This window comes from Carcharodon carcharias, chromosome 21 (assembly GCF_017639515.1).
Source record: "Carcharodon carcharias isolate sCarCar2 chromosome 21, sCarCar2.pri, whole genome shotgun sequence".
In the NCBI taxonomy this organism is placed as follows: Eukaryota; Metazoa; Chordata; class Chondrichthyes; order Lamniformes; family Lamnidae; genus Carcharodon; species Carcharodon carcharias.
Genome location: NC_054487.1, coordinates 5466652 through 5491613, shown reverse-complemented (window position 1 = coordinate 5491613; position 24962 = coordinate 5466652).

Below are 24962 nucleotides of genomic sequence, written 5' to 3'. Positions count from 1 at the left end.
TGTTTCTGAATTCAGTTTTCGCATTTTGAAATACTTGCAAATCGCAAAATAGTTGTGATGGCACTAACAAGTTTCCCAGTGTGAATGGCATTCACGTGGCACACATCATATGCTGTGTCATAACACCGTAGAATATATTAACATTTTCAGTGAGTGCCCCAATCATGTGTCAGTCTTTCCAATGGGTGGCCTGAATGTTTGTGAATATTTACAGAAGGTGGCTTGAGTGTGTCAGTATTTATGCAGGGTGGCCTGAATGTTTAGGTATTTATGCAGAGTGGCCTGAGTCTGCGTCAGTATTTTCACAAGGTGGTTGAGTGCGTGGAGGAACATTTAGAGAGTGTGGCCCAATTGTGTTACAGTATTTTCCGAGCCTGGCACGAGACCGTTTCACTATTTACAAACTCTTGCCAGAGTCTGTGTTTGTATTACAGGGTGTGTCAAGAAATTGTTTCTGTATTAAGACAGGGTGGTCAGAGTGTTTGAATATTTTCATAGGGGCTTTGAATGTGTGTCAGCATTCACATTGGGTGATAAGAGAGTGTGGGTATTTACAGAGCGTGGCCCGCGAGTGTGGACTTCCAGAAAACCTTTGACAAGTTGCCGCACAGGAGGCTGCTCAGTAAGATAAAAGCCCATGGTGTTAGAGTAAAGCTACTAGCATGGAAAGAAGTTTGGCAGGAGGCAGAGATTGGGGATAAGGGGGTCCTTCTCAGGATGGTGACCGGTGACTAGTGGAGTTCTGCAGGGGTCAGTGTTGGGACCATATCCACTTTATAACTTAATGATCTAGATTAAGGAACTGAGGGTATCCTGGAATACTCTGTGGAATGACAATAGATTGATTGCAATTGATGCATAATCCTAAATTTTACAGCATAACCTGTAAAACTAACAGCATTTTTCTCTGAAATTTTCCTACTAAGATGATATTGTTTAGTCCTATTCCCTACAGTCAAATTTGTGGTGGTTGTGATTCTGAAATTAGGAAATTCAGGTCTCTCAGTTGTATCACTCAGTAGCTAATGGCAATGGAAACAGCAGGTCTACTACTCAACACCATTGATGTTATACTGAATCGAATTTATTACATCACTTTCCCAATGAATTTCTTATACATCACTCCAGCGTGTAAACTAAAAAATAATTTTGACTCTTGCAGCCATGACTTGTTCTGTGTGGTTCACAGTCGCTTTGACATTTCATCAATTTGTAGCCATTTCTTGTCAGAAACTAAAACCAAAATATTTTTGCCAAAATAAATGCAAAAAAATGCCGATGCTGGAAAACTAAAGCAAAAGCACAAAATAGCTGGAAAATCTCAGCACGTCTAACAGCAGCTGTGGAGAGGAATACAGAGTTTACCTTCGAGTCCATATGAATATTCATCAGAAGGAATGAAAAATTAAAATGAGGTGAAATATGAGTTGTTTGAGCAGGTTGGGACAGATGGAGCTGAATAGAGGGCCAGTGATAGGTGGAGGCAAAGAAGAGATTAACAAAGATGTCATAGACAAAATGACAAAGGGGTGTTAATGGCGGTGATATTAGCAAAGAATGTGCTAATGGTGACATTAGGGGTAGAATGCAGGCCGAGCAAGTGACAGAGGGCCCTAGTTGGAATGGGGTAGGGGGAAAGGAATCAAAAGGGGCTAAAAGGTGGAGATAAAACAACGGATGGAAATCAGTCTCAAAATTATGATAGAAAAAGTTTGGAAAAGAAAAATATATTTAAAAAATATATAAATTATGAGAGAAAAGGGTGGATCAGAAAGTGGGTGGGGATGCAGGAAACAACTGATGATCTGAAGTTGTTGAACTCAATGTTAAGTCAGGAAGGTTGCAACGTTCACCATCTGAAGATGAGGTGCCTGTTCCTCCAGCTTGCGTTGATCTTCACTGGAACATTGCAGCAGGCCAAGGACGGTGATGCTGGCATGAGTGCTGGGTGGAATGTTGAAATGGCAAGTGACAGGAAGGCCTGGGCCTTTCTTGCAGGCAGACCGAATGTGTTCCACAAAGTGGTCAGCCAGTCTGCGTTTGGTCTCCCCAATGTAGAGGAAACCGCATTGGGAGCAGGGAATGCAATTGACTAAATTAAGGGACATTCAAGTGAAATGCTGCTTCACTTTAAATGAATGTTTGGGCCCTTGGACTGGGAGGAGAGGGGAAGTAAGGGGGCAGGTATTGCATCTTCTTCATGGGAAGGTGCCTTGGGAGGTTTTTGTGGTATAGGGTGTGATGGACGAATGGAGCATGGTATCCTGGAGGGTACTGTCCCTGTGGAATGCTGACAGCTGGGGTGAAGAGAATATGGGTTTGCTTTTGGCATCATGCTGGAGTTGGTGGAAATGTCGGTGAATGATCCTTTGAATGCAGAGGCTCTTGGGGTGATATGTGAAGACAAAGTGGATACCAATCATGGTTCTGGGAGCCAGAGGAAGGTGTTAGAGTGGATGAGCGGGAGATGGGTCAGACTAGGTTGAGGGCCCTGTCAAGCACCATGGGTGGAAATCTTTATGTAAGGAAGAAGGTGGATGGGTCAGAAGAACTCTTTTGGAACGTTGACTAATCAGAACAGGTGCGACAGAGGCGAAGGATCTTGGAGAATGGGTTGGATCCTTAAAGGCAGTAATGTATCTGGAGCTGCAGTTGAGGTAGCTGTGGGAGTCAGTAGGCTTGAAATGAATATTGCTGTACAGTCTATCATCAGAAGTTGAGACAGAGAGGTCAAGGAAGGGAAGGGCATTGTCACTGAAGGACCATGTGAAAATCATGGAGGGGTGGAAATTGGTAGCAAAATTAATATATTTTTCCAGGTCCAGACGAGAGCATGGAGCGGCACCGAAGCACTAATCGATGTAACAGAGATAGATTTATTGGAGCGGGCCAGAGTCGGACTGGAACAAGGAATGTTCCTCACACCCGAAAAGAGACAGGCATAACCGGAGCCTGTGCGGCTATCCATAGCCACATCTTTTATTGGGAGGAAGTGAGACGAGTGTTAAGGAAAAATTATTCAGTGAGAAAACAAGTACAGCTGGACAGAGGAGAATGGTCGTGGATGGGGATTGTTCGGGCCTCTGTTTGGGGAAGACGTGGAATGCCCTCAGGGAATCCTGGTGGGGGTTGGAGGTGTCGAGTGATTGGACGTCCATGGTGAAGAGGAGGCGATTGGGGCCAGGGAACTGGAAGTTGTTGACATGTTCTAGGGAGTCAGAGGAATCGAGGATGCTACTGGGAAGAAACTGGCCAAGGGGAGAGAGAATGGAGTCAGATTTCCAGAAATGAGTTCCGAGGGGCAGGTGCAGGCTTACACGATCGGTCTGCCGGGACAGTCCTGTTTGTGGATTTTGGGTAGGTGCTAGAAGCGGGCTGTCCGAGCCTGGGAGACTATGAGGTTGGAAGCTGCGGAAAGATTGTCTCCAGAAGAGATGAGGTCAGTGACAGTCCTGGAAACAATGGCTTGATATTCCGTGGGAGGCTGGAGGGAGTTTCTGCGAGCTGGCGCTCAGTCTCTGCGACGCAGAGGTCAGTGTGCCAGACAACAACAGCACCACCCTTGTCAGAGGGTTTGATGACAAAGTCAGGATTGGGCCTGAGAGAACGGAGTGCAGCAAGTTCAGAAACAACTGGTTAGAGAGCGTGAGAGGAGCAGAGAAATTGCAGCAAGAAAACGGCAACTGTGTTTCTAGGAACTGTCAGTGTTGTCAGCTGTGTGAAGTCCATTCCCTCGTAATTCGCCTTTGTTGTTTTAATAATTATCGATAATATACCATAGTTTTGCATTGAAACACCTCATCCTTTTGGATAGCGTGTGACAGGATTGAGAGCACACGACCACCGTTGCTTCCACTTATCCTGATTTTGGTGTTCAACTCTCTGACTGCCAGGAACATTATAGTTGTCAAAGGGATCTAGAGGGTCCTTCGAGGCCAACCCAAAAGGGGGAATCATAGTAAAGCTGAAATGGAGAACCGAAAAAACGCCTCAGTTTACTCTTGCTTTGTCTGCCAATGTTATACTGTTATGCTTTACATATGTTGCACATTCGAAACTACAATTTCCCTCACAAAACAATGAGCAATCCAGGATATTGTATGTGACAATGTAGATTCATGCTACGGCTTCAGAGCTCGTGCACCAACAATTGCATTTATGCGCTAACCCCGAGTAAATTTAGAGAGGAGTTAAAGAACGGGCTTCAATACGCATTTATTCTAATTGATATGTTATTTGTACGGCAATGTAAAAATGAACCTTAACAAGAGAAACATTTCTGGCATTAATACTCAGTCCCCTTTCAAATGTCATTCAATGCTCTCACTTTGCAATCATTACAATCCGGCATATTCTATAAAAATGTCACCATTGTGAAGAACCCGTTTTTTGCAAAATTGGAAAAACATTGAATTTTGGGCTGTGATCTTCCTCAGCTGTTCTATTTTCAACAACTCTGCAAGTTTAATTCCGACCTGTGAGTATGCCGTTTCTTTTCTGAAGAAACCACATGTCAAAAATCATCTCGATGTCCAAGAAGGTGAAGGAAGCGCACGTGTGTTTAACAGAATTAAAGAATAACGACGATTGCCAGGATAGAGATAAAAAAAAAACTGCGGATGCTGAAAATCCAAAACAAAAACGGAATTACCTAGAAAAAATCAGCAGGTCTGGCAGCATCGGCGGAGAAGAAAAGAGTTGACGTTTCGAGTCCTCCTGCCGCTATCCGGATTTGTTTTGCTGTGTGACGGCAAACATATACGTGTTGTGACGCAACACCAAAAGCTTGCTTCAATACAACATTCTCCAATATGGACCCGGCGATTTTGATGTTATTAATAACAAACTCTAAACACCTGCGCTAAACAGCGATTGCTTCCACGCTTCCCGAGTGTTATCAATTGCTGCTCAAACTCAGAGAAGCAGCAGAGGGGGGAATGCAACATTTTGCCTTGCTGACTGATCGTGAACTAACTGGCATGTTTGAAATATCGCGTTTGGTAGTTAATATCGTAACGTGATGATGAATGCCCTTGACATCAAGGCAGCGTTTCACCGAGTGTGGCATCAAGGAACACTGGCAAACTGAAATCAATGGGAATAAGGGGAAAACTCTCCGTTGCTCTGGATTCATACCTAGCAAGAAGGAACATGGTTGTACTTGTTGGATGTCAATCATCACTGCACCCAGTCATCGCTGCAGGAGATCATTAGGGTAGACTTCTCGACTCAGACATCTTCAGCTGCTTCATCGATGATCTTCTTTCCATCATATGGTCAGAAATGTGGATGTTTACTGATGATTGTACTTTGCTCAGCACCATTCGCAACTCCTCAGGTACTGAAGCAGTCCATATCCAATTGCAGTAAGAGCCGAACAATATCCTGATGGGCTGACATGTGGCAAGAAACTTTCGTGCCACACAAGTGCCAAGCAATGACCATCTCCAGTAAGATAGATTCCAACCATCACCGCTTGATATGCAATGGCACTATAATCACTGTATACGCCATTAGCAACACCCTAGCGGTTGCCATTGACCAGAAACTGAACTGGATGGTAAGTGGCTTGGAGGGGAGCTTCCAGGTGGCGGTTTCCCATCCCACTGCTGCCCTCGACCTTCTATTTGGTAGTATTCGTGGGCTTGGAAGGTTGCGGCTAAAGGATCATTGGTGAATCCCTGCAGTGCACCTTATTAATGAAACATACTGCTCCTACAGTTAGTTAGTGGTGGAGGGAGTGAATGCTTTTGGATGCGGAATATTTCAAGTGGGCTGCATTGTGTCATGGATGGTGTCAATATTCTTGAGTGTTTTGGGAACTGCTCTCATCCAGACAAGTGGGGAGTATTCCATCACACTCCTTACTGTGCCTTGTAAATGGTGGACTGGCTTTAAGGAGCCTAATGGTGAGTTTCCCATCGGAAAAACCCGCAGGATTCCTAGCCTCTGACCTGCTCTCATAGCCACAGTATTTCTATGGCTTGCAAATAAACCGCCATCCCCTCACTGTCACTCGAACTCCCCCCTACATCACCATGGGCACACGCACACCACATGAAAGACAGCGGTAAAATAAGGCAGCTCACAGTCAACATTTCAAGGGAAACTAGGGATGGGGAATAAATGCTGGCCAAACCAGCGAAGCCAACATCCCGTGAATGAATTGAAAATATCGCAAATTGAAAGCTTCAGATTAGCAGTGAGCTGGAAGGAAACATCTTTCCCCAGAGCTGCCTGATTGCTCCGATCTTCACGAAGCTGCTCAGCAGCATCAGCGTCCTCCGTTTTCTCAATTTAACAAATATTCTGCCGCAAGGTTAAACATTTTCCGCCATCAATATGCTGATATCTCAAGCAAAGGTCAAACTGAAAAAAAATCTCGCCATGAAATATTATGCCATCTCTCTTTTCTTTATTTCTTTCATGGGAAGTGTCCACGTGTCGCAATGAGCAGCGTAAGTTGCTCATCCAGAATGGCCTTGACAAGGATCGCTAAATATAAGGAGTGAAAGCAGTTCAAACATTGAAGGAAAAATAACTTTGAAATGTTGCCGTATCGCAAGTTTGTAGCAATTAGACCTTTTGAACTTTATTTCGAACGAGAATTTAGGTGGTTACTATATCCAAACTCATGACTGGGGCTTCACCGCGAAATGATCAATTGCCCGTCGAATTTAAATTTGGTGTTTTGATTCTTGGGAATTGCTAGGACAGAGAACTTAAAAAATATTTCCGTCTGGCTTTCAATCAACGACTGTGGGTCTTTGCAGCAAGTTGGGAAACTACTGAATGACAGAACAATTCACAGGCCAACTGTCTTGTGATTGATGTATTTGCCTCGGTAACAGTCATACAGCAGTGACAATTCACGGTCGGGGAAGCTCACTAATTTTTTGTCTTGCGTTTATCCTCTGCTGGGTGTCTTCCTAAAGAGACGATGTGAGATAGATTGGAATTGGAAAACGTTATGCAGGAAAGCATTGGCTTCTCAGCCAAGTAGATCATGAGCCGCATAAATATACCTCAACACTGAAGTACACGTTGCGCAGTTAAGACTATGGCTCTGTTCTGGGATTGTTTGAAAGCAATTAGCAACACATTAGGAGTCTGTTGTGTAGCTTTATAAATAAGTTATATAGAAGCAACAAATGTGTTTTGCCAATCCAGCAGCTGAATGTTGATAAATGCGCTTATGAATAGGTTTTGCTGAAAGAGGGTGGATTTGCATGAATTGTTTGGAAGAGAGTTTTTAATTCGTGTAGAAGACAGTTGATGGGTTAAAGTCACTTGAAAATAGGCCAGCGTGATTTGTTGCACTAGCGATTGCATATTGGTTCGTGTGAACGACAGGAATGGTCACAGTTGACAGCGATGTCACTGCTCGTTTGCAAGTGTTCGGCTGTAGAGTAGAAAATGTTTGATCACATGTAACCGAAAGATCAGTGGCACAGAATTGTTTAAAAAAGCCGGGATTTGTCAGAACAAAAACCGCAAATTTTCCGAGAAGCAGGAAAGTAAGCAGGAAAGAAATGAAAGCTGCAATCCGACTGGAGTAATTGCCCCAGTTGAAACAGTCTTGCAGTGTTTCAGTAACTACTTCAGGACTGTAACTGAACATTGCAGTGAACATGAGGTTTACGCCGGAGAAGCTTCACTGACCAGTATGGGGATCAATCCTGCGAGTTGTGCGTTATATGCACCATGTTTTAAACACATCAGCTAACCATTCACAGCCTTCAAATTTCCCCAGTGAGATCAAGTGACATTCTGATTCAGTCTATCACTGAGTGGATAATCCAGTATTCTTCCTCACTGTCTGATCGTGCACCAGCTGGAACAGTAGAATTCTCATTTTTGCAAATTCAAAGCTTCAGGTCACCAGTGAGCTGGAAGGACAAATTTATTCCAAGAGCTGTCTGAAAATTCCGACCTTCTCAAAGTTGCGCAGCAAAAGCTGTTTTCCTCTTTTTTCTCAGTGTTAAAACTATTCTGCCGAATGTATACCTCAAGGAACAAAATTTCGCCTGAATGATAACCTGATATATTGTGCAATATGTTGCATTCAGGCTATCAACAACACCCTACACGAAACAATAACTCGCTTCCCAAAAAACAAACTCTGCCTCGTTCTGCGAAGCCTATTCATAAGTGAAGTTTTGAATATGCAATAAGCTGCTGGCTAGGCAAATAAATCAATTGTTTCTTCAGTATGTCTTCTAGAAACGCTGCACAACGGACTGTCATAGACCCATACACGTTTACAGCACAGGGAGAGGCCACTCGGCCCATCGTGTCAACAATGATCGCACTACAGTAACCCGATTTTTCAGCGCTTGGCCCATAGCCCTGGACGCTATGGCAACGCAATTGAATATCTTTATGCTTCTTAAATGTTGCGAAAATTTCTGACACAACCACCCTATCCGGCAGTGAGTTCCAGACTTCCAACTCTCTCTGGGTGAAAGAACTTCTCCTCTACTCACCTCTTAGCCTTCTACTTCTTACCTAACATCAATGTTCCCGAGCTAATGACCCTCTACTAATGGGAATAGTGCCTTTCTGTCCATCATAACTACGGCCCTCATAATCTTGTACACTTCTATCAGGTTCCCTTTCAAACTTCGTTCCTGCAAAGAAAACAACCCCACCCTATCCAATCTTTAGTCCTAAATCAGTCTCTCCATCCCAAGCAGCATCCTGGTAGATCTCCTCTGTAACCTCTCCAGTGCAATAACATCCTTCCTATAATGAGGTGACTGGAACTGCACACAGTACGCCAGTTTTGGCCTAACCATTGTTTTGACCAGTTGCAGCATAACTTCCCTGCTCGGCTAATAAAGGAAACCATCCCATATGCCTGCTTTACCACCTTGGCTACCTGCCCTGCTACCCTCAGGCATCTGTGGATAAGCACACCAACGTTCCTCTGATCTTTACTGCTTTCCGAGCACGACCATTCATAGTGTTAACCCTTGCTGTGTTACGCATCCGCTAGTGCATTAACTCGCATTTTTTCCATGGCTGAATTCCATTTGCTACTGCTCTGCCCACCTGACCAGTTCATTGATATCATGTTTTTTCATTAAGATCAGCTGCAGTGCCAGATTGTTTCATAGTTTGCCATTGTGAGATTTGAACTTTTGATTTTGGGGTTACAAACCCAGTACCATAACCACTTGGCTAGTTAGGCCAAGCTTCATTGATATCATCCTGCAGTTTTGGGCTGCTCTCCTTAATTGACCACCCTACCACGCTAACCTCTTAATGTTTTGCAAATCAACTTGAAGTACGGAGGAGGGGGAGGGGGGAACAAAATGCCAAACCGCACAGTGAATATTTCATTGCTGAATTACTTGGAAACAACATGTACTCTGCATGGCTGCGATGGCAATGCTCTCTCACAAAACTTATTCTCCTTTCAATCCCTCTCAGGCAAACATTTTATGAAGATTTCCAGCAGAGGTTAAGCTGAAATTAAAAAATCAACAAACGCTCTGTAATTTCACATCTCTTTAGTTGTCAGCAGATGCTGTCTGAACTGTCCAGTATTCCAAGCATTTCTTCTTAAATTTTATTTTAGTTAACGTTTCGCTTACTACTTACATTTCCACGGATGTTTTTCTGTGGAGTAGCACATTTTCACGCAGGGCTACAAGTGTCTCCTTATAAAATAGTTTTGTCAACATCTGCCACTGATTCTAAGAGGACTTGACATTCTTAACAGCGCAGTATTTTGCACGTGTATCTCATAATTTTTATTCACTCTCAATAAATTATGAAAGTATATTGCTATTAACATCGTTGCAAGTTTCTTTTCATACTACCTGTTGTCGCTCTTGTTACATGTTATCTCATCTTTTGTTCTTCCTTGTTTCTTTCCTATTTACCGGAACATCTGGTCCTTTCTACATTTAGTTTTGTTTCACCTTAGTTTATGGCTCTCTTAGGTCTGTAGCGTCCTCCTTATGAAATAGATTTTTCAACATCTTCTATTGTTTCCAAAAGGATCTGGCATTCTGTTAGGATCCCCACTGAAGGATAATGCCCCACCTTTCACACCCCATCCAAAACAGGAATGTCCCACTTTGCGCTGATAAAAGTATGAATCAGGGACTGCTGGCAGCAATCCTGGGCCCATTCAAACAGACACGAGCCTATCATTGCTGCATCTATCCTCTGAAGCACTCGCCTTTTTGCTGTGATCACATTTTGAGAATGAAACGACTTTTAGTAAATCTCCTGATCAATTTAAAATTCATTTTCATAATTTGAAGGTAAAAATGGATATTGTTGAGGACTGAAAACAAGCAGACAGCTATCAGATTCCCGTAAGACACTCTGCCAATATTCTGTCCCATTGTTTGTAATTTGAAATGATATTACACACATGGCTTGACCAGCCGCAATTGTGAACCTATATCTTTTCGACCCGCCTCAAATTACCTTCACGATCCATTTTGTCAAGTTTCGTAAAGATTCTCATGGACCATCTCACTCATGATTTCAGCTCAATGCACTGACTGACCTTCAGTGACATTGCTCATTGTACTCGTGATCTGGAGTGATCTTGAGTTGTACAATATGATGAGTCTGATGGTGGAGCAAATGATGGGGAAGACATGAACGGTGCGCAATGGGGGTTGGCAGGGAAAATAATGCTGTGAGCTTGGTTGGAGGGAGCGAGCGTGTGCGAGGAGTCGAGAGCAGGCTGTGAAACTGTCAAAGTCAATAAGCAGGATCAGGAGAAATGAATGAAGGGGAGGAGAGGTCTGTCAGCGGCAAAAATAGGAAATGATCAACTGGAAAACTATTATATTAATCATCGATAACAAAGTTATCACCATTTAAAACTACTTTGACATAATATTTCAGAAATCACCTATCTTATTGCAGAATGCATCGCTTCTTTAACAACACTGAGAAACAGATTTATGGTCCCATGTGGAGTTCTTCCATTACGACACGTACTACAGTGAAATTGACAAAAGAAAAATACTATTTTACTAAATGTTGATCGCTTTCAGTTGCTTATTTACCTCGACTTTATTTAGGGAATTTTGTGTGCCTCCTGTCCCTTCTTAATTAAACCAGAATATAGCGACCTAGTTACAATTATTTATTGTGGTACAAGCAGAGTCATCAGCAGCTACATAATGTTCTCCCCGGCTATACAAAGTTTTCCATTTCTGTCATTGTCTTCCAAATTTAGATGGATAATAGAAAATTTATAGTGAGTGATGCCCAGTTTATTCGAATCTAAGTCATGATTTATATTTTAAAAATTGGAAGCTTACGAGTACATTTAAATACACCACTGAAGCTAAACAAAATATATTTAAAGAGCTTCAGAGGAAAACAGATGTGCCCGCAAGTGTAAATATAGCTAATGCCCACTGACTGCTCTTCAGCGTTCACAGCACAGTGTCAGTGGAGATAAACAAGGCGAGCGGTTCAGTTCGATGACTTTTCATCACAACTGAAGAAAAATATAAATATATGTTTTTAAACGAGTAGATTGCTGGAGGCAGTAGAATTTAGAAAAGCGATCACCTTTGAGGGTGGATTGCAAGAGAGTAAGAGTTTCATGATGGAAATGCTGAAGAGAGTTGTAAGGGTAATGGCAAATTAACAAACAATGTATCCAAATGAAGTTCTGGATGTCTGCATAGCAACTGACTGAATGTGATCTGAAGGAATAAAGAAAGTAAGGTGATCAAAGCTACCAAGCACTACAAAAACCAACAGAAAACAACATTGAAGCAGATGTAATAACATTTAAATCAAACTAATGAAGTCTGAATAAATCATTTGGAATTACGGGCCGTAAAAAAGAAACCCCTTTGAATCAATATTACCTCTGCAGGTTAATACTTGAGGAAGTACTTTGACTTATTACACAAAATAGCTCGGAGGGGATTGATTATGTATGTTATGCAGGGGTGAGGGGTAAATGCTGGAGATTTTTAATGAAGACTTTGCCGACTGACTTATTTACTACCTACATTTGTGATTCACAGAATTGTTAACGTTACAAGAAATTAACTTTCTTGCTTTCAGTGAGATGATATCACACTTCTCCACAACAAATGGAATAATTTACGCACTCGCCGAATCTACCCCATCCCTATGTGTATTCTCTTTGGAATTTATGCAGCGTAATATCTCGCCGAAATAAATGCATTCTCCAAACCTTTAGAGGCTAAGTGCAGATTACTTCTTAATTCACCCTCCATAAAGCCCCGTATTACGGAAAGGTGAAGTTTGCAGCGAACTACTGGGCTATGAATCAAAACGTTGCATTACAAAGCTGCGCCGCATGATGGCGCCATGCCTCATAGGTGGGACATCCTTTCTCCCCGCTTCCTGGAAGGACTCCAGCCCATTCTCTCAGTTCCCTCGCCTCCGTCGCCTCTGTTCTGATGTTGCCACATTCAAAAACAGTTTATCTGTCATGTCTTCCTTCTTCCTTAATCGAGGTTTTCCATTTACGGTGGTTGACAGGGCCCTCAACCGTGCCTGGCCCATCTCCTGCGCATCCGACCTCTCAACTTCCCCTCCCTCCCAGAAACATGACAAGGACCCCCTTGTCCTCACTTATCACACGACCAGCCTCCGCATTCAAAGGCTCATCCTCCGCCATTTCCGCCAACTCCAGCATGATGCCACCGCCAAACACATCTTCACTTTCCCCCCACTGGCGGCATTCCCGAGGGATCGATCCCTGCGGGACACCCTGGTCCACTCCTCCATCAGGCCCGACACGTAAACCCCCTCCCACATCACCTTCCAATGCAACCCCAGCAGGTGCAACACCTGCCCCTTTTCCTCCCCTCTCCTCACCGTCCAAGGGCCCAAACACTCCTTTCAAGTAAATGACTATTTCAGTTGCACTTCACTCAATTTAGTCTACTGCATTCGTTGCTACCAATGCGGTTTCCTCTACATTGGAAAGACCAAACGCAGACTGGGTGAACTCTTTGTGAAGACCTTCCGTCTGTCCAGAAGCATGGCCCAGACCTCCCTGTAGCTTGCCATTTCAACGTTCCACCCTGCTCACACGCCCACATGTCCATCCTTAGTTTGTTGCATTGCTCCAGTGAAGCTCAACGCAACTGGTGTGACAGCACCTGATCTTCCAACTGGGCACTTTACAGCCTTCTGGACTGAATATTGAGTTCAGCAATTTTAGATAATGAACTCTCTCCTCCATCCCCACTCGCTTTCCGATGCCCACCCTTTTTTCCCAATAATTCATATAACTTTTTATTTTCCCAATTATTTCTATTAGCTTTAAATGTATTTCCATTCTTTTTTTATCTCTACCTTTTAGCATATTTCGATCCCTTCCCTTCACCCCACTCCACCCCCACTAGGGCTCCCAGTAACTTGCTTGTCCTGCTTTCTACTCTTAATTAACATATTCTTTAGATAATATCAGCACCTTCAACACCTGTGTCCTTTTGTCTATGACGTCTTTTGGCTATTTCCACTTGTCACAGGCCCTTTTTGCACCGCTACTTGTCCCACCTGCTCCCCCACCCCCCCCCCCTTAAACCACCTTATATTTCAGCACTTTTTAATGTTTAGTTAGTTTTTTTGAAGAATCATACGGACTCGATACGTTAACTGTGTTCCTCTCCTTGGATATTGCCAGACCTGCTGAATTTTTCCAGGTATTTTTATTTTTGTTTTGGGAGTTCCTGGGTTGAATTCTCGTTTGATTCAATGCATGTTTAAACTGAACCAACAAAGGTCAAAACTGGCATTGAAAATTATGTGTTAATATAAAGAAGACGGATAGTGTCTTATTTACCCTTCGATGTTGCGAATTCCTGTGATATATACCTGGGTAACAACAGTTATCACATCAGGTGCCACTGGTAAGGAAAGAGCAGTTTATACCAGTTCGAAGATTTGTGAAATGAAGCCAAAAATAGGCTGCCCGTTTATCTGCCCCTGAGGGAAATGCGTTGTGGCGGGTGAGTTGAGAAGGGAATGTGCACAAAGAAGGGTGTGATGCCGCTTGTCAGACTGTGGAGGGAGCTATGGAGCTTGAGCGCGCCTGCTTAACTCATTTAGTAAAGCATCAACTTGTTAATAAAGGGTCTAGCGTTCCAGTCCATGTCTGATCACTGCTTCTAGATCAAGCTGTTCACTTCCCATGAAACGGCAAAAAAGCGAACATGTCCGCTCAATTCTTCAAGGACAGAGAAAGACGCCAAGACGATTCTTCTATTTGCAAAAACAAAATCATCGTCTGGAAATTGTGATGGGCTGGGAAATTTTTCGAAACATATTTCTAGATTTCCAGCACCCCTATATATGAAAATGTGTGAAAAGTGCTTCTTGACTTTTCGCTTGGTATGGGATCAGTGTCAAAGGTATCATGGACAAAAGGAAAAAGCGGTTGAACGTTGGAGATGTTAGCTAATGAATGTGGAAATGAAGACATTAAGGGTAGAAAGCAGGATGAGCAAGTGACAGATGGCCCTAGTGGGGGAGCGGTGGGGGGAAGGGATTGCCTTCAGCCTGGACTTTACAAAGCTTAAAAACCCACCAAATGAGAGGCCTGTTTAATAACAAAAACTCAATTGCCCGGTGGAGAGCACAGTGACGTCTTGAAAAAAATCCTTGTGGGTATCGAGGCTCCATTTCTCACAGAACAAATTCGGCCGACAGTCAAATCTGCTCATGTAATACTCATTCCAATTTTCCAGGAAAGTTGCAAAAATTCGGCGATCAGCAGACTCCCGATTTATCTATTTATTTCAGTCGATTTATCTCAATATTTGTATTTGTTAAATGTTCCCACCACTGACATTAAACTGACTGGCCTGCAATAGGCTCGTTGATCTTTCTCCCCTTTTTTGAAGATGGATGCAACATTTTCAATCCTCCACTCTTCTGGCACCAATGGAGGACTCTCTCTCTCACCACTTCTCTATCATTACCTCCCCTTCTCTCACATATTTTCCCAACTACAGCTTATGGATTTATATGTATTTGATTGTTTTTAACAGAAGGATAATTATTCTTGTTTGGGTGCGTCAGATTTCTGAAGACACTACTTACAATATAAATAGGATTAATAATTATTTACTATTATGTGGATGAATATTTCTAACAGCATTTCAAATGCTATTAATTCTGAGTTCGATATTTGTGGCACGAGTGTAAAGAACGCATTTATATGGCGGGCTGTTGGTAAGGCCCTATCCAATGTTTGTGGTAGAAACTGTAGGAATGTCAGTCTGGATCGAATTGATTTGATGACACGTTTATTAATGATTGATTAGATGCTTAATCTAGTAGCACTAAATGAGAGATTGAGGCCATCCAATTGGCATAAGCCCTGCTTTCCCTGATCCACTGCTTATGGGCACGTACACGGGAAAGTCGTGTGACCTCACAGTGCTACCTGAGTTCACATAATGGAGAGAAGGTTCCACAAGTACTCACCCACTTTTCATCTCCAGGCCTGCTGTCAGTGCCGCCATTGGCCTCCAAGCGAGCAACAATGTCCCGCATTTACTTCAGCTTTACAGGAATCACAGCGTCAGTGGAGAGAGGAAATTCACAGGTTGCTTTATCTGACTACCCAGAAGAATCTAAGTGCTATAAATTCAGCAGGCAAGGGGTGGGTGTGGGTGGGGAGAGGCGGGAATGATCCAGATAAATTGAATGACACCCAATTGCAGAATCTCAACCATGGTTAGGGGTGGCCAAATCCATGGTTAGTCGATATCATTTTCTGGTACCTCAAACAAGACATCAGAATGCGCAGGGACACAGCAACCACACAATGTAGTGACCTGTCCTTGCCCAAATGTTGGACCTGCAGTCTCTCGTTTTCTGCAGGCAGGGTACCATTCCCATTCCTCAGGGCTTCCATTTCTCCCAGAATCTATCTTTGGCCCGAGTGTGCTTGTCCACCTGCCCTACCTCGTTAGCTGTCGCCTGGTATGTATAGAGTGAGTAAAGTGGTGTTGGAGCTGTGATGCTGGTACGTCTTTATTCATTTTCCACCCATGTAGGTTCAGCTGTTACCAATTGGAACTCAGCCAAATGTGCCTGTGAATGCAGCTGGGGAGGTGACCTGTGTCTCACTGGCACAATGTGGCTGTTTTCCTTCTGATTGTGGACTAAATGTTGAGCCTCAGCCTCATGTTCCTTTGCCCCCATCTCTCCGGATGGCTCACTTGCCTCCTTTCTGCTGTCACTGTGTGGAGTGTCCGTTTTCAGCAGTGCTGACCACTGCTCGGTGCCACTGGTAAATGTTAAGTCGGCCCTAGTGGGATGTCGACTCAACTCCTCACCCTCCAGCTTGCCCACTAGCCATACACATAGTGCAATCGGCTTGTCTCCAACCTGGGCCCGGGTGAATCACATTGTCTGTCCTTTTTTCTGGGCTGAGTCACCTCAATTGCCATAGCATCCATGGCAGGAGGCTGCACACAGCCCTTTCTCTTCACCTTCTTCACCTTCTGTGCACTCGCTCCTGCAGCACGGTCAGCAGCAGCTTCCAACAGGAGACCAAAAGCATGCTGGGCGATCTTCAGCTTCTGCCTTGACTCTGCAAATGTATTATTGGAATGTGTCAGGAATCACTCAAATCACAATGAATAGGATTGATTGGAAGCATTCTTTGTATAACGCTTACCGCAGCTTTAATATCTGTCTCTGTAACAAAGCAATGGTCATTGCTTGTGCTGCAGAGCGCAGAAAAGAACATAACTCATGTACCTGAGTTCAGAATTGCAGGTGGTCAAGTTGATCCTGTGAGCGGAGATGGCTTGTACCAATCAGGCCACCATGGCCACCAATGCCTCTTGGAAGAGCGCCATTTCCAGTGGCGGATTGAGGAAACCTCATTGATACAGACCAGTACAGGAGCGGCCCGCGAAATCCTTCCATACCAGAAATCCAGAAGAGATGCTTATCTGTAAGCTGCCCTACCAGCGTCTGGTGAGTGAAATTGCCCAGGACTTGAAAACTGGCCTGAGGTTTCATAGTGCTGCAATTGGAGCTGTGCTGGAGACCAGTGAGGCCATTCGATTGGCCTGTTTGGGGGACACCAATCTGTGTGCCATCCATGCCAAAAGCCTAACCAGTATGGCCAAAGGCATCCCGCTGACAGGACGGATCCGGGGGCAGCGTGCTTAAACGCTGCTTAATTACATTTTCTCCAGACTGTTTTGAAGTGTCATTTACACAATTTCTAAAACAATATTAGACAGTGAAATTGGCTTCTGTGGAGGCTGGGTCTGTATGTTTTTTTATATTTGTTAGTATTGATTTCTTATTGTGACTTGGTGTGGAAGTAGCGAAACATTTTGTAAACATTCCTTCGATCTCTTGGCTCAGGTTGCAAAATAAAACATTTGTATCTGTAAAAAATAAAAAAAAATATATAAACGTCGACTTTGACCCATACATGCACGTCTAAACGGAGGCATTGAAGCGAATATTGTGCAAAGTGATTTTTTAAAGCCGGTTTCTGACCAGTTATACACTCTATATTTTTGGCCGTGCACCCAGGCCTATTCACGAACCTAGAATTTCCTTGTCAAATTCGCTCAACGGCACTGCGGCCTTCTCTATGTTACAGTACGAAAAAATAAAGAATAGATGTTACCGCCTATTCTCGAAATTTTCCCCAAGACCTTCCCTCGCCCCATATATTTGGCAGGGTGCGTCCCCCCTTCATTTTGATCCTTCTTGTCCCTCACGGCAGACAGCGGCTCAATCCTGGTCATCAGCTCCTTTGTGTTGTCTTAGAGGAGCAGTGGTCAATCCCCGAACAACTACCGCCTCAGGTAAAGGCTGCATTCCCACTTATCGTCCAGAGCAAGAGGGGATTTGATGATGATTGGAAAGTGAACAATGTGCAGAGTTACGGGGAGAAGGCAGGGGCATGACACCAGAAGAAATGTTCATGTTTTAACATCCTGTAAGGAAGGTGTTACGTTCTGCTATTGCTTTCTAAATTTACTGGTGGGAATAACTCCGCATTCACAAAATTCTAAACGTTGAAAATTAGACTTGAACATCCGTAAAGGTAGGTAGGAAACTAAGTATGGCAGAAACGTATGTAGGAAAGTAAGATGTGAAAATGACATAAGGATATAGATCGGTCACCTGATTGGACAAACACCTGTCAAATGGGGCATAACGGAGTAAATAGTGAGATTGTTCATTTTGTCAGGACGATCAAAAAAGGGGCACATAATCTCAACGGTGGAAGATTGCAAAGCTTGAACATGCAGAGGAACCTTGGTGTCCTAGTGCATGGATCGTTTTCTTTATTTCTGATGTTAAACTCGCCAATACCATTGAAAATCGGATATTCCAGAGTCTCTGACTAGATCCTTCCTGTCGCTGAGACTAGACTGATTGCTTTCGGGAAGGTTTCATTCGCACAAGTTAGAAGTGTGATGGAATACTGCCCACTTGCCTGGATCAGTGGAACCCCTACAATGCTGACGAAGCTTGAAACCATCAGGACAAAGCACTCCGCTTCATCGGCACCACATCCACAAACATTCACTCCCTCCACCACGGTGTCTCAGTACCAACTGTTTGTTCATTCTACAATATGTAATGTAGGAGTTCACTAAGGCTCCTTACAGAGCCCCTACAAGCGCATGATCGTTACAACTCAGAAGGAGAAGTGTTGCAGGTTGATTGGAACACCAACCCCTGGACGCCCTCCTCCAAGAAACGCACCGTCCCTATCTCGAAATACAACACCTTTTCTGCACTGTCACTGCGTCTAGTTCTAGAAAACCCTTCCTTAGAGCACTCTCGGTGTACGTAGCCCACAGGGACTGCAGTGGTTCCAGTAGGCAGTCCATCACCACCGTCTCAAGGGCAAATAGGGATGAGCAATAAATGTTCGCCAAGCCACTGAAGCCCACATCCCGTGAATCAATCATAAATTAATTAAAGAAAGAACAACCTCTTTGAGGATTCTCCTGTCATTGAAACATACTGGAGACCCGAATAGTTGTTCGAGTGCAGGGGGATGATGACGACATCCAGTGTGTGTTATGACGTGGCAGATGATGTGTGCCAGGGTTTCAAATCCACGAGGGAACTTGATCACGCAGTCGCAACTTTTTTTGCAAACGTATTTTATATCGATGTGGGTGCTCTGAATTCAGAAGAAGTAAAGCTTCAGAGGTTTTTTAGAGAACTAAATTAAACGTTTATTAACGAAAGAAAAAGGTTTCAAGCTCTTGCATATGGCTACAAATTATAACTCTAATATAATAACTCCTAAAACCCTTACTTCTTCTGGTTCCCGCTTGCACCAACCTTTAGACAGGTTTTAGCAGGTTCAGAAAAAGTTGAAACTATAAACTTGCAAACGTTAGAGCTTGAGCTCGGCAAGACTTCAGGGGAAAACAAACGGAATTAACCGTTCACTAGACTCAATTTGAAAGTCACATGATCACTATTGAAGGAAAGGATCGATGTGACAGCTGAATGGCTCAGATGGTTACAGCGTGATGCTGTAAACGACAAGATTAGGGGATTTTTTTTCCCGATGCTCGCCACCGAGTCTTCTCGGCCTGTAAATGTCGCGCACGCATTTCTTTCTGGAGTGTGGATTTTGAAATGGGTGCAGCTCATGAAAGCGGCCCTTCGCGCCATTGCTGCTGCTCTGTGTAAGTAATTCACATACTTCCTCTTCCTCACACAGCCCTCAAGTGCCTTTATCAATTCGTTGCAAATTACTGCCTCGTTTACTCCACAAACGTTTTTTTCTCTTTTCTCTTTTCTTTCACACATTTATCAGCAGCGTCTCACTAAGATTTGCAAAACTGCAGAATGGAACACTTTCAGCAAGGCACCAGGCACGCGCTCAGCTACAGCTCCTTTACTGCAACGTTACATACAACTATAACAATGTCAATATTGTCTTCACCAACATACAGTGAAACAAATCACACTAGACCACGTTAAACTAAATGCATTTAAGATTCAATATTGAAATGCACAAATTATGAATACGCTCCTCAAATGTATGCTGCAGCTTGAAGAAGGCTTTTCATAATTCAAATTATACCTGCTTCAGTTAAGCCTACGATAATTTTCAGTGCTACCGACATTGATATAATATGCTTTTTTATCCTTTAAAAATGCCGTGAGAGGATATTAACATATTGTCAATCATTTAAAAGACGTACTAGTAAAACTAAACAATAAAACGTGGAGAGTACCTCATTGCTAAGCACTTGTACGCGATACACAATTTGCCTGGCTGGGTAGCAAAATATTTCACCACATAAATGTCTTGAATGCAATCTATCTCGCTCACACTTGTTACAGATAACACTCAGCATCAGTAAGTACTATGGAAAATGTCTCTCATCATTGTCGCCTTTGTCCTGTCGAGCGGTACTGAGGCAAAACTTCACTGAGATAAACGCATTCTTCAGGACTTGAATGGAATCTTCTCACCAAATCCGACAGAATTAAAATCCCAAGGCTTACAATTAATCAGGACCCTAACTCGACCAGACATGTAAATACTGCTATGTCAAGAGCAGGTTTGGCTTTCTTTGGCTAATAACTGACCTGACATCCCAAAACCATCGCCGACAATGATAAAGTCAAACAGAAAACTATCCACTTGCCCGGATGATTGCGGATCCGACAGCAGTCAAGGAGTTCGACACCATCCAGCTCAAACAGCCGGCCTGAGCGTCTCCCCATCGACAACCATACCTCCATCACTGGCAGAGCAAAATGCATACATGATGTAATAAATCGCGAATGCTCTTTGAACAACATGATCCAAGTTCACGAACTAAAGCAAAAAGAAGGTTTCTCAACAAAAACGTGGGAACACCACCAACATCCAGGTCAAATCCAAGCCACATATAATCCTGACTCGGATGAAAATCTTTATTCCATCATTGTAGCTGAGGGAAAACATGGAGTAAACTTCCCAACTGCATTCCCTCCGGACACTGGGAGGACTACAGCAAAACAACTTCAGGAGACCACCTTCTCAATGGAAATAAGGAAGGGGAAGATACCTCCTCTTGCAAATGACACCCACGTTCCACCAATGAATAATGATCAAAAATAAATTCCCAATCCCGGGTTGACGATTGTAATGAAGATTGCACAAACTAACACCCAATGCCTTGCCTTTGCGTCAGCTCGCCTGATTCGTCACTGCCGAGTGTGACACTGAACAACACGCAATCTCTCTTCATTCCCAGACGAATGCAGAGAAATTGAGATTCCACACCGGCGAGCATATTACTGATGCCACAAGTCACATGCACTCGACAGACCTTGTGCTCAACTAGTCAATTTTTTCACCTCCCGGAGTCTTGAACTGAGGTACTCTGACTAGCACTAAATATTGAAGCTAAATAAACATATGAGTTAGGTACGTGCAATGGCAGGTTTAGAAGAAGAAACATTGGAGGGGATCCGAGTGCAGCATGAAGGCTAGCATGGACTTGTTAGGCCTGGAGAGCTCTTTCTGTGCCTTTTATCTAAAGAAATACTATCCAATGTAATCACTCCTCAGCTTAGTGCTGATTATGTCTGTTCATACCGCACCGAAAGTGGCATTACATTCACCATCAGATACTCAACTCCTCCCCATACAGGCATGCAAGATCCGCAGGCCAGTGGTGCTTTTGACGGTTCCCTCGCCACTGACGGTAAAGCCGAGGACCACGGAGACACGCCGACTCTCGAAACACGTGCTCAACTTTTCACATCCGTCAAATGCCGAGTCTGCTACTGCGATGCACACGCAAACACAGTTCTCAGTCTTGAACAATGGGCTCATTAAGCTTTGGAAAGGAATAGATGTCACGATGGGACGATGTTGTCAGAATAATAGGGAGGAGCTTTCAAAGGAACATAAACATTAAGATGGACTGTTTGGGCCGAATTAAGTATTTCTGTGCCACATGTGAGCTGCATTTCTATTTTGAAATCAATTCTAAATTCGTGCTTAGCTCATCTGATCCTCCTCCCGCGTGTGGTGTTTTATGTGCCACAAACTCATCTTAAATCCACCATCTGATTTATATGGTCTAATGCTTTACACCGGAGAGTGACCCTGAGGCGTATATCGTCACACTGAATTCTGCATCTGCGTTCAGCGAGTCTGATTGTGACAATGGGGACCACACATTTAGGCTCAACCCTCAGTGTAGTGCATATCCTCCTCATGCAATTCGCTGCTCCTGATACCCCGAATGTGCTACCGGCACCAACAATGTTCCATTCAGTGTACAGCCTAGTGCTGGGTAACATTACCCCTCACCCACTGTTGTAGCTCTAAATCTCAGAAGATTACACATTTAGTAACCTTAAACTGGTGAGTTTAATCCCTCATCACTGATTGTGTTCCATATACCTGCACGTTAATGCTCTGTGTTGAATGCTGACAGTCGTATGGGTGAGAATGGAAATCATAGTCACGATGGTACATTGTGATGTGGAAAGGGTTGACAGGCTAGGGTCGTCCATGTTTGGGGTCAACGGCCTATCTCTGCCTCATGTGCTCTGAGTCATCATAGGCAATTCAATAAATTGCATGTTGTTTCTGAGATAACATTATCCTCCACCCCCTGCCAATATAAACTAAGTAAACTCAATTCTGAGCATTGTGCGGAACTGATCTAACATCTCATTAATGAGCGTGGTAATTATTGGAGGTTTTATGAAAATATAACCGACAGGGCGGCTGAAGGGAAACCCGGGGATGCAGCGAATTTTAATTTCGAAATGGTCGTCGATAATTTGCCACAAAAGAGTTTGCAGCAACGAAATACAAGCTCATGGCCTGGTTGTGTGGGTCGAGGTTTGTGGGAGGGGTTGGTGTGGGTGGAGATGGTGGGTGGAGGGAGGGGGTGGGGACAGGGTTTGTGGTGCTGTAATGTGGCAATGTATATGGAATTTGAAGTCTTATAGAACAATGGTTAAATAATATGAAACAGAAAATTGAGATGAATGTTTCTTTTTCATGTCGGAAAAATCTAACTAGTGGAATCCAATATGGTCTTAATTATTTATCATCGTTAGTAATGACTTGCAGAATAAACTAAGGTTTTGTAGCCAAACTGGATTATGATGCAGAGAGGATGCAGAGTTTGGAAATTAATATGGCTACATTAAATTGAGTTGGAACAATGGAAGATGTAGTATCATGTAAGCTGTCCACTTTAGTTTGAAGAATACAATAACAGAGCATAATATAATTGCGGGAGACTGAGGACTGCGACGGTGCAAGTGGCTCTCCATACACTTGTACATCAGTCACAGCAGAGTTAGCATGCAGGTGCAGCAATATCATAAGGAGGAAAACAACATGTTGGTTATATCGCAACAGTGATGGAGTATAAATGTAGGGAAGTTCTGCTACAGCAAGACAGGCCATTTGTGACACTACTCCTAAATCATTATGGACTGCTTTGATCTCCTTCCTTACGCAGGGGTACTCTTGCTTTGGAGGCAGTTCATAGAAGGTTCATCGCGCTGAATACGGGGATGAACTGTTTGCCTGATGAGAAAGGATTAAGCTGCTTTGGGCTATACTCATTAGAGTTTTCAAGAAAGAGATGTGATCTCATTGAAACATATAAGATGCTGCATTGACAGACAGAGCCGGTGCTGCGAGAATGTTTCTCTTCATGGGGTAATCTGGAACTAACGTATACTGGTTAAAACTGAGGGAGCCCCCATTTGATACGGAGATGGGGAGGATTTTCTTCTCTCAGAGGTTCATTAAAGATTGAGATTCTCATCCTCTGAGAGCAGTGGAAACTGGGACATTGAAAATATTTAAGGATGTGGTGGGCAGGTTATTTATTCGACAGGAGTCAGACGTTATGTGGGAAAATCAGGACGGTGCAGCCAAGGGATTAGTCGGATCAGCAATGATTTCCTTGAATGCCGAAATTGGTTTGAGGGGCCTAATGATCTTATGGTCGAATAGCGGCAAATTATTGACCATTAGGAATGATCCTAATTCCTCTGATATTAGGACCTCATGTAATGACGTTCAAATATGCTCTCTCAATCGTCAGCACAGTAATTATCTCGTTTGGTCCCTCGCCCAGCACTGAAGACCTAAAACACATTCCATCCCCAGCCTGATGCTCTATCATTAGCGTCCCTTTCCCCCGAGTGTGGGACTGAGACAGATACACTCACGTACAATTTCACAATAAATGTTGAACTATTTTGAAAACTCAGTCCCAGTTGTGCTGCTGATGTCCACACATTCAAACTGAATCCCCAGCATAGTCCATATTAAGTTTGATAACTGACCTGACGAATAAGGTCCTGAGATCCAAACAATCAGACCCACTCCCGTGAGTTACAGGTTTTTTGCTGACCCCACTTTAGATGTGGGATTGAGCAGCACGCTTGCACATAGAATCCTGAGCCTTGTGATCAGCTAGTCTGTTACCATCACTCTGACTGCGGTATAGTTGTCCACAATATGCCGCGCAATCCCCCAACTAAGTGCTGGGCTGACTATAACCTCACCCGGCATAAGCACGGGAACACCCTGGCGATTGGCACCCGAAAACATTGTGAGCCTGAGGTCTATATATTCAGAAATAGTATCACAAAATGTGCTGAACTATTGTGTTCCCTCATTACCGTTCTCTTACTAAGGTAGTACGAAGCTAGTTTAATCACTCACCCCCAAGGTTGTACTGAGGATCAAACTTTCAAGAAAATGTTCCAGTCCTATGCCGATCTTTTCTGATCACTCACATTTGAGTGATGTACTGAAACACATACACTCACAGCCAATCTCTTGTACAGCACTGAGCTGTGCTGATTCTTCGTTAGCAACAGAGACGTTGAGTATCAGACTCTCATAAGCCATTCTCATCATAGAGCTGATATCCTGTGATCCAGCAACTCGCCTTGGTACTGAGGCACACAGACTGCCAATTCATTAC